The following is a 12,529-nucleotide window of genomic DNA, read 5'->3' as shown; positions in this document are numbered from 1 at the left end:
GTTTTACTCGCGGATTTCGTCACAAGGAGGGCGCGTGAAGACCTGTTCTAAACGTAGGTCCTGTTCGCGTCGCGCAATCGTTTCGTAATTCGCAGCAGTGGTGACTGCCAATTAAGTTATCTACTCCTCTGCGCGTCGCTTCATTGTTAGGCACCCACATTTTTCAGAAACCCTTAAAAACAAGCCGACGTTATGTTAATCTCAGTGGGAGAGACTGCAATCCATTGGTAGTGCGTATACCTTGTATTCTGGGCGTTCCACTAGCACATAATTAAGTTGTAACCGAACTGTGCCTAACCGTCTTTCAAAATGATGGACAAAAAGAAGGCGATGAACGGGGGTGGTGGTGGTAGGATGTATAGAATGACGCAGCCAAAGGCACGCGTAGTATGTGTCCCTCGCTACAGCTTGTCGCTGAATCGGCGCAGCAGCCGGGGACAATAGAGCATAGACGCACAATTAACGGGCACCACACGCCGGTCTGCTTGCCAGTGACGCACGGAGCCCCGTAGCCACAGCGCGTACCTTCGCAACCACGCAGCGTCAGCGGCGAGCTTTTCAGTGTTGCCATTCCATGAAAAAAAAAAAAGAATGCGCAGAGAGTCACTAAGCGTTATTCGAATACGTGCAGGACGTCATTGTCTGGGATTAAACGACGCCTGCGGTTACATGCAAGCGTACGTGACAGTGAGACCTGAGAACACGAAAGCAGCACTAGTTTATTCTTTCGAATTTGTAACCGCGAAGCTGTTCCTACTCAAGGCTCCTATGAGCGGGATCCATGGTAATGCTTGCGGGTACCTTAAACGCGTATACGCCGCAAACATTAGGTAAGCCCCACGTCTGGTTCTCTAAAAATGAAGAAGGCAATAGCTAGCTCAGTAAATGGCGATACGGCACAGAAATATGTGCGGTTTATCAGAAAGCTGTCATCGTTATAAAATTACACCATCTCCTACTAACGGAAAACATGTCGTGATGCGAAGCAGCACTGGTGTTCACCTATGTTTTCGTTCGTATGTATCCACGTATGTTTCATTTGTGTGTGGAGTTGTACACATGCAGTGCACCGCTCATGTTACCATCCTTAGATTTGTGTGTATTATCGTGTGTATGCCACAAAGTGAGCACCCAGCGCTGCTAGGAGAGTGCAACAGAGCGAGGTTGTGGAGAATTATGTACGAGTGCACAGCTGGGGCGAAAAGGTAAAAGTGAGGGGAAAAACAAAGGGGAGGCAGCGCACAGCCACCTCCTTCATTCCGCCTCCTTTCACTCGCGCGATGAGATGGGAGAGAGTTGGCGCATGCGCAGAAGGAGAAACGGTCAGTCGTCGAGGGACGGACACAACCCTCCAGCAAAAGCTGCCTCACACCTGAAAGCGTATGTACCACCGAAATTGGGTATTGTGTCCAGCCCCTCTTCTCTCCCTTCACCACTTTCCAACTCGGTGGAAGGCGAGGTAGGTCGTTCAAAGTGACACAAAGTGCGAGAAATGGAGATATCCAGAAGGTTCCAGCCATTAGCCCACGTATACTGTGGGCATGACTGCCACCAACATTTGGTCATGCAATGGCGACGGAGGCCTTTGTGGAGAAGGCTCGGGCTTGCCGACTCACTAGATGCATGCAGTGCTGGGCAATATACGGATTCATCATCCAATGGGGCAAGCCACCGTGCTGCTTAGCACAGCTCCTCGATGTGTAGAGTTGCAAACTCGGTCAAATAATAGATATTACTGAGTATGATAACCAGCCAAAATACCATCCACTGAAGAGAGAAGCGGTGAGCACAACTATGCTGGTGTGTGCAAAGACTGGTGTGTTGATGTAGTGCGCACAAAAATGAGCAAAACGAGGCAAGTGTTTGCTTAGTGCCGTGCTTGGGTTTTCTCAAGCTTCTTTTTTGCGTATTCGTTTTGTATACTGCGTGAATCGACCTTTGTTCTGTTCCAACCAGAATAGCGAACGTTTGGATGGGTGAGTGGCAATCTGTGCCGCACTAAACACCACCGTATCTACCAGTAGCACGTTCATACGGCCCCAAAATAACTGGATGTCTCTTTTAGTTCATTTTCTTGAGATTGCTATCTATCTATCTATCTATCTATCTATCTATCTATCTATCTATCTATCTATCTATCTATCTATCTATCTATCTATCTATCTATCTATCTATCTATCTATCTATCTATCTATCTATCTATCTATCTATCTATCTATCTATCTATCTATCTATCTATCTATCTATCTATCTATCTATCTATCTATCTATCTATCTATCTATCTATTCAATTTTCTGAGCATGATAAGACTGCTATAGTGGGGCATCACACGCAGGCTTCGCGTGCACTGCACCGATTCTGTCGCAACGAAGCTCAGACAAGCAACAGCCGCGTGTTCGCCGGGAGCACCCTTTTCTGGGCCTGTATTGCGTTGCGTCACAAGCGCGAATCTGTCGCCAGGTGCTACGAGGCCAAGTGGGGAAGCCCTTTCTGTGGGGAGTCTCGAAGCTCTACAGGCTCGAAGCTCTACAGGCTCGAAGCTCTACAGGCTCGAAGCTCTACAGCCGTCGCGGCACTCCCGCGGAATGCTCCCCGACGGAAGAAAAAAGGCGACGAGAAAGATAGCGCTCTCTCTTCGTCCGTGGCTAACGAGCATTCGCCGCCGCCGTCGTCGCCTCATTAGATAGTGCGGAGAATGGCGGAAGGCTCAGCGGGGCCAATGGCATCGCCGGTCAAGGACCGCTAGGAAGGCAACAGGCCACCGCACTCCTCCCCTTTGTTGGCACCTAAGTAGGACATGTCGTCGCGTGTATGGCACGCAAAAAAAAAAAAGGAAAGGTGTGTGAAATGAAACACTGTTACAACAATGTCTCGTTTTAGCAAATGTTGGGCTGTCGTTAAATCAACGCACGTGTTATATATATATATATATATATATATATATATATATATATATATATATATATATATATATATATATATATATATATATATATATATATATATATATATATATATAGAGAGAGAGAGAGAGAGAGAGAGAGAGACAACACTCGATCTTGGACCAGCTGCTCTTATTCTGCCCTTTTTCTTTCTTTACTTCACTCCAGCTGCCTCGGGGCAGCCGAGCCCAATACCCAGTGCCACTCTTGGTCATCACAAGATAAGATATCTTTGAGGGCTGGTGCATATCGCCATGATTCTTTGGGCGCGCCCTGGCCATGAATTATCGTTCAAGGTGAAAGGACTTCAGAAGCGAGTGTTGATGCTAAATCCACGTTGTTTATGTTCTACTGTCAGGGAAGGGCCTGGAACGAACATCGCAGTTGGTGGCGTCACAATAATTTAAACCATCCGGTGATATTGAAGCTGCACGCTCAGCTGGTTGAGCTGACCATTATGATGGTCGCCATTCAAGCAATGAGAGACCTGAAAATAGGAAGATTGCCAAGATCCGCCAGAAAAAAAATATTAAGCATAGAAAACGAGGCCAAGGTGGGGATGTTACATAAAAACATTGTTGCCAATGAATCGGCTTATTTAGATATGAGATGACATGGCGTGGAAAAGAGATCAGCGTACTTGCGAAACGAGTCCAGCCCGGTTCACTCAACAACACAGTACGAGTACCGGCTCCACCACTCTTCTTGTTCAACTACGCCCGTGCGCTCGCGCATCTTCTTTTAGCGGGACGGCTCAGAGCTCCCTCATAGTTGAGTGTGAAGTACTCGAAATAGTTAAACATTTCTTTTCTAAACACACCTCTGTTGCATTTTCCCCGGGGCCTTAAATATGCGTATGATGGCACTGTTTGAGGTGGGCTACGAGAACAACTTGCATAACTCGCGAAATCTGGTTTTTAACTGTCATTCAATATACAACGTAGTTCACTTCACTGAGGCGAGAGACAACGACAACTGGGCCAGAATAGTTTTCTAGAAACTTCTGGTACACTTCTTTTCTACCAACAGGAGTCCACAGCCAAGCGTACACAGTCGCCAGGAGAAAAACCCGCGGGAATATGTTTGGCATCGTAGCGACTCTTGCTTTGCTCTCGTGGAGACAATGTATGAATGCACGCTGGTTGACCTGCTTCTTCAGCCCGACAACCACCATGAAAGGTAATAGAGTGTCCAGAAAACTCCCAAGATTTCGTGCGTAAAGCAGAAAAGAGGGAAAATGCCCAGTAACTTAATGCTTGGTAGTGTGACATGCGTGCCAAACGGGAATACAGCGTCCCAGATCAGTGATCAGCCTCAACGTACATGGATAGCATATTCGTAAGAGTGCCAATCGTTCTTTCGGTCAGACCGAAAGTTGACGGATGGCAAGGGCAATAAGAAGAAAGGCGCAAAATTTCTTCAACCACATCGGCTATAAATAGCCGTCCACTGATGACAGCCCGTGGACAACCGGAGTATCGTCTCCGTTGCAATGTTGTTGATCGTTTCTGGTAATAAGATATCACCCTCTACGTAGTGAATGTCAGAAACAAGTTTGTTAAGTTAAAAACAAAAACAGCAGAGTGGCGGCGTCGAAATGGTGTTCACCCGGAAAGAATGTTACTATGACGTTTAAGCGTCTGCTTCAAAGCGAGGCTTTCAGTGTCTGGGAAGCAGTGGTTCATAAACAATGGCCCCTCCGCTCACGCCCCGAACCCGCCACGACGTTCCGTGGTCGGCCGGAAAACGTTTCTACCCGAGATTACTACGGCGCAGACAACGGCGAGATGTCCGACCCCCACACACCATCGCTTTGGCCCAACGCAGAGACCGCGTTCTAACCGCTGCTCCGAAGAGAAATGCGACCGTGGGCCTTTAGATTTCAACAGAGCGTGGCGGTGTGGGCGTCCGCTACGATGCCGTAACGAGCCGTCATCAGGGTTTTTCCCAGGCTGGTCGCTCTAAACGACACCACCAGCCGGAAGAGTTCATGGCTGAAGTGCGTCTGGCGTTCTAACAGCCTCCCACTGTGGCGCGAGCATAAGCTTTAGTGAGAGCCTCATCAGGCCGACAGTCGAAATAAGGCAGTGCTGAAAAAAAAAATGAGATAATAAGGCGACATTCATCAACTGTATAAAACCTTCGCGAATGTCACTTAGAGAGACTTTGTTATTTCTCCACTGTACAAACCTTGATGCGAAGCCAGAGGATGAATTCTGCGCTCAAAAATGTCGAAATTGCTACTGGCAATCCGGGGGTTTGCAACGACCTGACGTTCGAAACGATGGCCAAGAAGCGCATTGTTCTTAGAGACAAGGTTATGAAGACGGAAGGCAGAGTCTATGGTAAACTATTAGTTGGCAGACCAGTACACTAGGGAAGACGGCATTCATTCACTACAAAAAAAAAACATGAATAACCGAGAATGTGCGATATGTTACATAACGCAAAGTTCGTCTCTCACGCGTGCGTCTGTAGAGGGGGGGGGGGGGGGCTTCCGTTGGACAAGCGCGACGGCAGGTTTTTACATTCTGTATGCACAATATACGCAGACTCGTATAGACGCAATAGCGTACATAATGGTCTGTTAAACACCCCACTCCCCAAACAAGCTTCTGGCTGAGCCCCGTTTGACTGGTACTTGGCTTTGTTCTCAGCAGCACTTGAAGCGCAGACTTTCTTTTAATTGCGATGTGGACTTGTCCTTCAGGCCTAATACCTTGTGTGCATATGCGTATCATGTTTACCCCTTAAGGCCGATGTTGCATATGAGCAGTGTCTTGTCTAATCTGCTATCACGTATGCAGCCGTAGCAGCTGGATTTGTGCCATCGTATACGGGAAAATCCGGCTTCTTCAATCGCCAAAACCAGTGCAGCGAATTTGTTTTTACATGAATGGGGACCCAGCGATATGGGTACGAAGTGCGTGATACTTGAGTCTCAGCCGAAGCCCCACTGAGCTCCTTTCTAAAAGTGAGTGATCGACGTCGCTAAGTGCAAAGCCAGTGCTCAGGCGATACGTCAATGTCGTGTACACGGAGATCGCCGGCGCGACCATGTCTGTGCGATGCACGATGAAAAGAGTGCTGCTGCAGTCGCTCAGCGTATACAAGTCGCAAGACACGCCTATCGACAACTACGGGAAAGAAGATATCTTTATTGAAAAAAAAAGCCACGAAAAACAAATATTCGCCATCCCCAAAGCCGATATAAAGTGCGTCAAGTTGCCTTTCCAGGCTTATATCGCAACTATAGAGGCAAGCAGATTGTCTTCTATGAGATAGATAGATAGATAGATAGATAGATAGATAGATAGATAGATAGATAGATAGATAGATAGATAGATCTTGCGATTTACCTGGTACATGTTTAAAAGTCAACTTAGACATAAAATAAAACATAATTTCACATTTCGCTCAAAGTATTGCTCTGTAACTACATTCAGTTTACGTTCACTCATTTTCTAGTCGAAACTGCCGCCCCGCCGTGGTGGTCTAGTGGTTAAGGTACTCGGCTGCTGACCCACAGGTCGCGGGCTCGAATCCCGGCGGCGGCGGCTGCATTTCAGATGGAGGCGGAGATGTTGTAGGCGCGTGTGCTCAGATTTGGGTGCACGTGAAAGAACCCCAGGTGGTCAAAATTTCCGGAGCCCTCCACTACGGTGTTTCTCATAATCATATGGTGATTTTGGGACGTTAAACCCCACATATCAATCAATCAATTAGTCAAAACTGCCGAATTTCTTCTATTGGCAGATTGAAAAGCATTGCTTTACGCTTAAGTGCTACATAAGAAACAAAAGCGATTATTCTCGGCTTGATGAAAAAAAAAAGAAAAGCTGCAGGGTTTCTGTGCCACGCTCACACACCGTGCAGACTGACACTCTGTGCGCCGAACCGCTGCTTTACATCGTAATCCTACACACTCGCCTTCAGCGTTTATCGAAACCCAATAACTACGAGCTTGTCGGCAAGCATACCTACTCCGATTGTATTCGTACAGTTTGGGTGCTGGTTAAGCAAAATGGAAAGATACGCATTTCTTTTTCACAGCACTGTGCGCGTCATGTTTTCCAACTGTGCGGCGGCTCTGCCTCGATTATGTAGAGTTTGTTTAACTTGGCTTGTCTACAATACGGCAAATCTCCATGCTTTCAAGCGCAAACATACACGCACGGTTTCAAATGCGCAGACGGGTGAGTTTTTGCGTCGCCCCGACACAACGGCCATGGCAGGGCGCATATATTTACATCCGCCATTTTTTTTTCTTCTTAATTGGAGTTGACACACAAACACGGCTGTGCGCCTTATCTCGTTCTGTTTCATGAATTTTTATGAGTATAGCACTATCGCGCGAAACTCGTTTTCCCGAGTTTCATGTTGTCGCGCAAGTTGCCGACTCCGCGATCACGATCGTTTGTTAACTCTAGCTCGAAACTGCATATGCCGAGCACGTTGATTGCCAACAGAGCAAGCCAGCTTGCGTTGAAGCGTGAGTGAACGTATACACACTGTAAGAAAACAAAACAAATAAGAAAATTCCGCCATATCCACGAAGTGAATGATGATGAGTGGGCGAAGCTCCGGAGGTAAACCTGGTAAACCATGAATCCTCTGTACATTTTGCCCACTCGATTTTATTACATCGCTCCCCCTAGCGTACGTCGCCGCACTAAATCGAACGATTGCCTTCAACCAATGACACGCGCCATATGTGACATCATTCCTATTTTATAAGATCTCGCGTCTTTCATCAACTACAAGTACCGCTTTCTAGTTTATAACATCTTGCATCTTTTCATCATCAGCTACAAGTACCACCATCTAGTAAACACTACAAGAACTAAACGAGAGGTGGCTACATACAGGAGACGGTACCGCCATCTAGTGAACACTGCAAGAACTAAACTAGAGGTGGCTAAATACAGGGGACCGTACCGCCATCTAGTGAACACTGCAAGAACTAAACTAGAGGTGGCTACATACAGGCTACAGGGGACGCACAGCGCACGCCCTAAGGAGCTTCGCCCCTAAAAATCATGCGTTACTCGATTCGCTGAGTCCAGATCTGCCGCATGTATAACTACGTGATCGCAATACAAACATGGAAGGAAAAAAAAACTGCGAACAGGAGGAAAAACAGAACGCAACCATGATTTGTCCTTCATGTTGTCTGCTTTCCATAGCTGTGTTCGAATTTCCGTCATTTATCTGTGTATGTATACTCCCCTGAATTTTAGATCCTTTTCCAGAAGGAGTTAGCGCGTAAGTTTGCGGAACATCTTATTCGTGGTGCAAAGCTTGAAACATGAAGACGGGAAAAGAAGAAAAACGAATGAGCGTTAACTGCCAACTGTTTATTGAAGGCAAAGGCTTTAAGACACTAAAACATCCGAGCATGCGCAGATGCGTGAAAAAGCGACGTCATACGTGTCATCATAAAAACTGTGCATTAACAAACAATAACTCGGATACATATGAACGCAAATGATGTGACGCAGGCGGACTCCTTCCCTCTAATGTTAAACGCTTCTACTAACTCCCTCGCCATTTCATTCCTATATATTGTCAATGTGTCCTTCTTTCCTTCGCGTTCCCATGTTCCAAGGTTTGCGCGAAAGTTATCATGTTCAGCGAGAATCCCCTAAATGTTTGCTCCTGCTAATTTGTATGATCGACTCTCTTTAAGGAGACTGGTTAACCTCCTTTGAGGTGTCACGACTCACCGACGATTAGAGAAAGAGTTCTCGCGTCTCTTTAAAGGGGGTCATACGCGTGGCAAGTGATAGCTCACAAAAGTGAATCACACACACACAAAACGCATTCAAGTAACATTCCCACTTATTTTCTTCTTTTGAAAAAAAAAGAGGGTTGGGGAGAGCTATATAACCCTGCTTATTTTATGTTCACAAGCAAAATGTGCGCATGTAAAATCGAAAACATTCTAAAAGGTGAGGGAGCACCCCGAACACCCCTCCCCATTGCTACATACTCGCACGCTTGCTCAGAAGCACGCAAACACATCCATAAGAACACGCACAAGTGTACTGGAACGTAAAAATTATCTACAAACAAAAATATACAAACACAAACAGGCATTAAGCTTTGTACTGCCGAATAAAGGAAGAAGAAAAATTGACAGAGGAAATGAACCTGGCATAAGCCCGGTGAACGGGGTTCAGCAGAGGACGGGGGGAGGGGGGTGGCAAGAGTATGTAAATTGTGGAACAAGTTCACCGACCGCAAAATGCGGCGACAATGAAGTGACAAGATCTGAACGGATGGCTCGCACTGTGGAATAACGCTAGCATTGGACAGAGAAAAAGTTAACAACTAAGAAAAAAAATTGAATCACATCGACGTGTATACAGAAGCGACGGTGCGGAAGCCGGGTGCCTGTTTCTCCCTTGCCTGTCAGGCAGGAAGGGCACAGCGACGAGCGTCTACTTCGTGAATTGCAATGCGTTCAGATTCGTGCGTCACTGAATAATGCCGACGTTTCTGGCGTCGTGTAGCGGCCACTGTGGACTGCGAAGAAGCCCCCGCCACATCGTAGCAAGCGACTTGATGATATGTGATGCTGCCGCTTGGACAGCACGGATTCTCTTTCCCGAACGCTGGGTCCTAAGCAAAGATAAGGGCGCACTAAACCGCTCTTTCTCCTCATCTTCTTATCCCCGGACATGTGACGTGTTTTAGCGTGTATCAACTCCTCTATTAGGTCTGAGATGCTTGCATTACTGTCTGCCACCCACTTATGCCGTTCCGTTGAGTTGCAGCTGTGGCCAGTTTGTGTTGGTTTGGTCATTTTTGTTTCCCTGTTGTGTAGCTCATTTATTCTGTTCAGTAAAATTACACAACTTTTTCACCCTCCGGGTCACATTTGAATGTGTTGTTGCGCGTTTGTGGACTCCTTGACCAACGGCAAAGGTTGCAGGGTGATAGATTGTTAGTCGACGTTGGGGGCGATCATATCATATTGCGAAAAAGACTAAGGTCATTCACCACGAGACCATCCAAAATGCTGCGTGGGTCTGAAATATAACTTTTGATAGGCTATCAAAAGAGATGTAATCGAGTGTTTATCGAAGAGAAGTTTATCAATCTTTTTCTTTTTTTGTCGTTTGTGGGGTAGTGTCATTCGACGTGATAAGATGACGCTCACGTATATAAATTCTGTCTCTTCAAAACTAAGAGAACTCTGTGAGTCTGTAGGCAGTTTTCTTTTTGTTTCACGCTTCCTTTTGTCTAATAATTCACTGCCTCACACGTTCGAAAATCTTGACGCATTGAATTACCGTTGGTACGGTAATCTTTTTTGTTCATACTTGTTCTTTTCTTTCGGTAAAAGTTTATATTCTAATTATATGTTTTTAAAAGCGTACGTCCGCCAGCCGACATATTTATGCCTATGCTAAGCTCACACTAAAAGAAGGTGCAACTTCGGCTGATGCTCAAGTATTGAGCCACACAGCCAATAATTTTATGAGCAGCAACACACTTCGAAATAGAGCCTAGATCCTTTGGGCACAGACGCTGTATTCAGTACCACTACGCTCCCGCTAGATTCAAAAAGATCTTCATAGCATGAGCAATGGAAAGAAGTAACAAAAAAGAGAAGGCTACTGATGCTTGAAACACCAAGCCGCTCGGGAAACCTGAAATAAAAAGAAAACATGCAAAATGGCCGAATTCTTGGCGACTCGATGACAAAACCTCGACTAGCACAATTCAAGCTGTCGAATTGCAACTTACCCTTTGCTTTTACTTGGGAAGTTCTTGGATTAAAACCGTTTAGCAATATCGTATATTAAAAAGAACAAAAAACAAACAAACAAATGGCGGCATTGTTTCCATTTTTGGGCTCTTTCGAGCACAGGGATGCTGTTGTTGGATACCTCGGTAACATTGGACACAGTGTATGCGCCCCTGCAATCAACACCGCTTAACGATTTTCCAAGTATGTGCTTTCGAAGGTTTCGCACTTCTACAGAAAGTCGACTAAAACGACAATAAAGGCAAGAGATCAAAAGCAGTAGCCGCCCTAAATTACGGAACAGAATCCCTCACGAAGCGGGGATCAATAAAATTTCTGTTGGATTTGGCATCCCGCGCCGATGTCTGATTCGTGCGTTAGGCATCGTTGTTCCTGCATTTCAAGCTTCGTCGTAATAACTAATATACAAAAGTTAGAAACAAAGAAATAATGAAGTCAATTTGTTAGAAAGGACAAGAAAAGAAATAATGCACGAATAAGGGATTAATACAAACTCTATGGACCAAATCTCCATACCTGTACCCCAAGGCTCGAGCGAAAGCAAATGAGAACTTTACTGGGCCTGACTTCTTCACTAGAGTAAGTCTGACTAGCTTAGAGGGTAGTGTTTTTTGTTTTTTTTAATGAGAACAGTATTGTACAAATGACATTGTTATACGGTTCCTGCGAGTTGCTGAGGAAAACTGCATACGCCATCTGTGAGGGCATGTGTCTTGAGGAAGCCGCTGCAGCCTTTATATGCAACAGTGTGTCCAGGTTATATCTATCTATCTATCTATCTATCTATATATATATATATATATATATATATATATATGTATGTGTGTGTGTGTGTGTGTGTGTGTGTGTGTACATATATCTGTATAAGCTCACGTAGGTTCTTTTCCTAATGTGAAAGCATAGCATATATAAATGCAGGAAAAGAAATAAAGCACGGTAAAAGCTGTAGAGTGGTTGTAGTTGAATTCGAAAATAAGTAAAAAACGAGAAATTAAGTGTGCACGGCTTGGAACCAGCAAGGCGAGTACTTTGAGCCAAACTTAATGAAGCCGCTTGGAGAACAAGGAGCCGGTGCTTTTTTTTCTTATCTCGAGGCATATTTCGTAAGCTTCTTTCTATAGGAGGGTTTTACGAATAAATCGCGATCTTCGGAAGCAAGTTCTCTTCCGGGCTATCAACAACATGTTTATTTTCGACCTCCAAGCTGCTTTTAGGCTATAATCGTCAGGTGACCAAGCAGATAAGCACGTGTAATTCAGATACATGCACGACAATGCCATCTACCTACAAGAAAACACGATAAATAGGACAACAAAAACTTCACAGATAAAATCACGTATCACTGCGTATACGCTGGAACGCCAGTTCCTTGGGTGACAAGGCAATTGAAGGCTTGCTAATACATACATCTCCAAGAGTATCAATAAGTTTGGCTTCTATGATCAACCGAGTCATCTCATCCTTATGCCAGTTTAGAAATGAAAGACCAGCTTAGAAATGAAAGAAAGACGAGCGGAGGTTGAAGGGAACGGCGGGGCGTGGGCTGCACTAAAGAGGGGGCTACCTTTAATGTGTCCTACCATATCTCCGTATCTCTTTCTCTTCTGAGTTTCGAATTGCAAGAGCTAGCCAAATCAACCTCTCGAAACGAAGTATTGTATGTTTATATTTTCTTGTTTATAAGTGAGAAAAGAACACGATCACAGGCGCTCTGTTCCGCATCTTTTCTTGCGATTACTTTTTTCGCCCCTCAAAAGCGAAAATGAACGTACACCAACTTGTTCAACAAAACGGTTTGGCTTTAAATTA

This window comes from Rhipicephalus microplus, chromosome 3 (genome assembly GCF_043290135.1).
Source record: "Rhipicephalus microplus isolate Deutch F79 chromosome 3, USDA_Rmic, whole genome shotgun sequence".
NCBI lineage: Eukaryota > Metazoa > Arthropoda > Arachnida > Ixodida > Ixodidae > Rhipicephalus > Rhipicephalus microplus.
Note: the sequence above shows the minus strand (reverse complement) of the source record.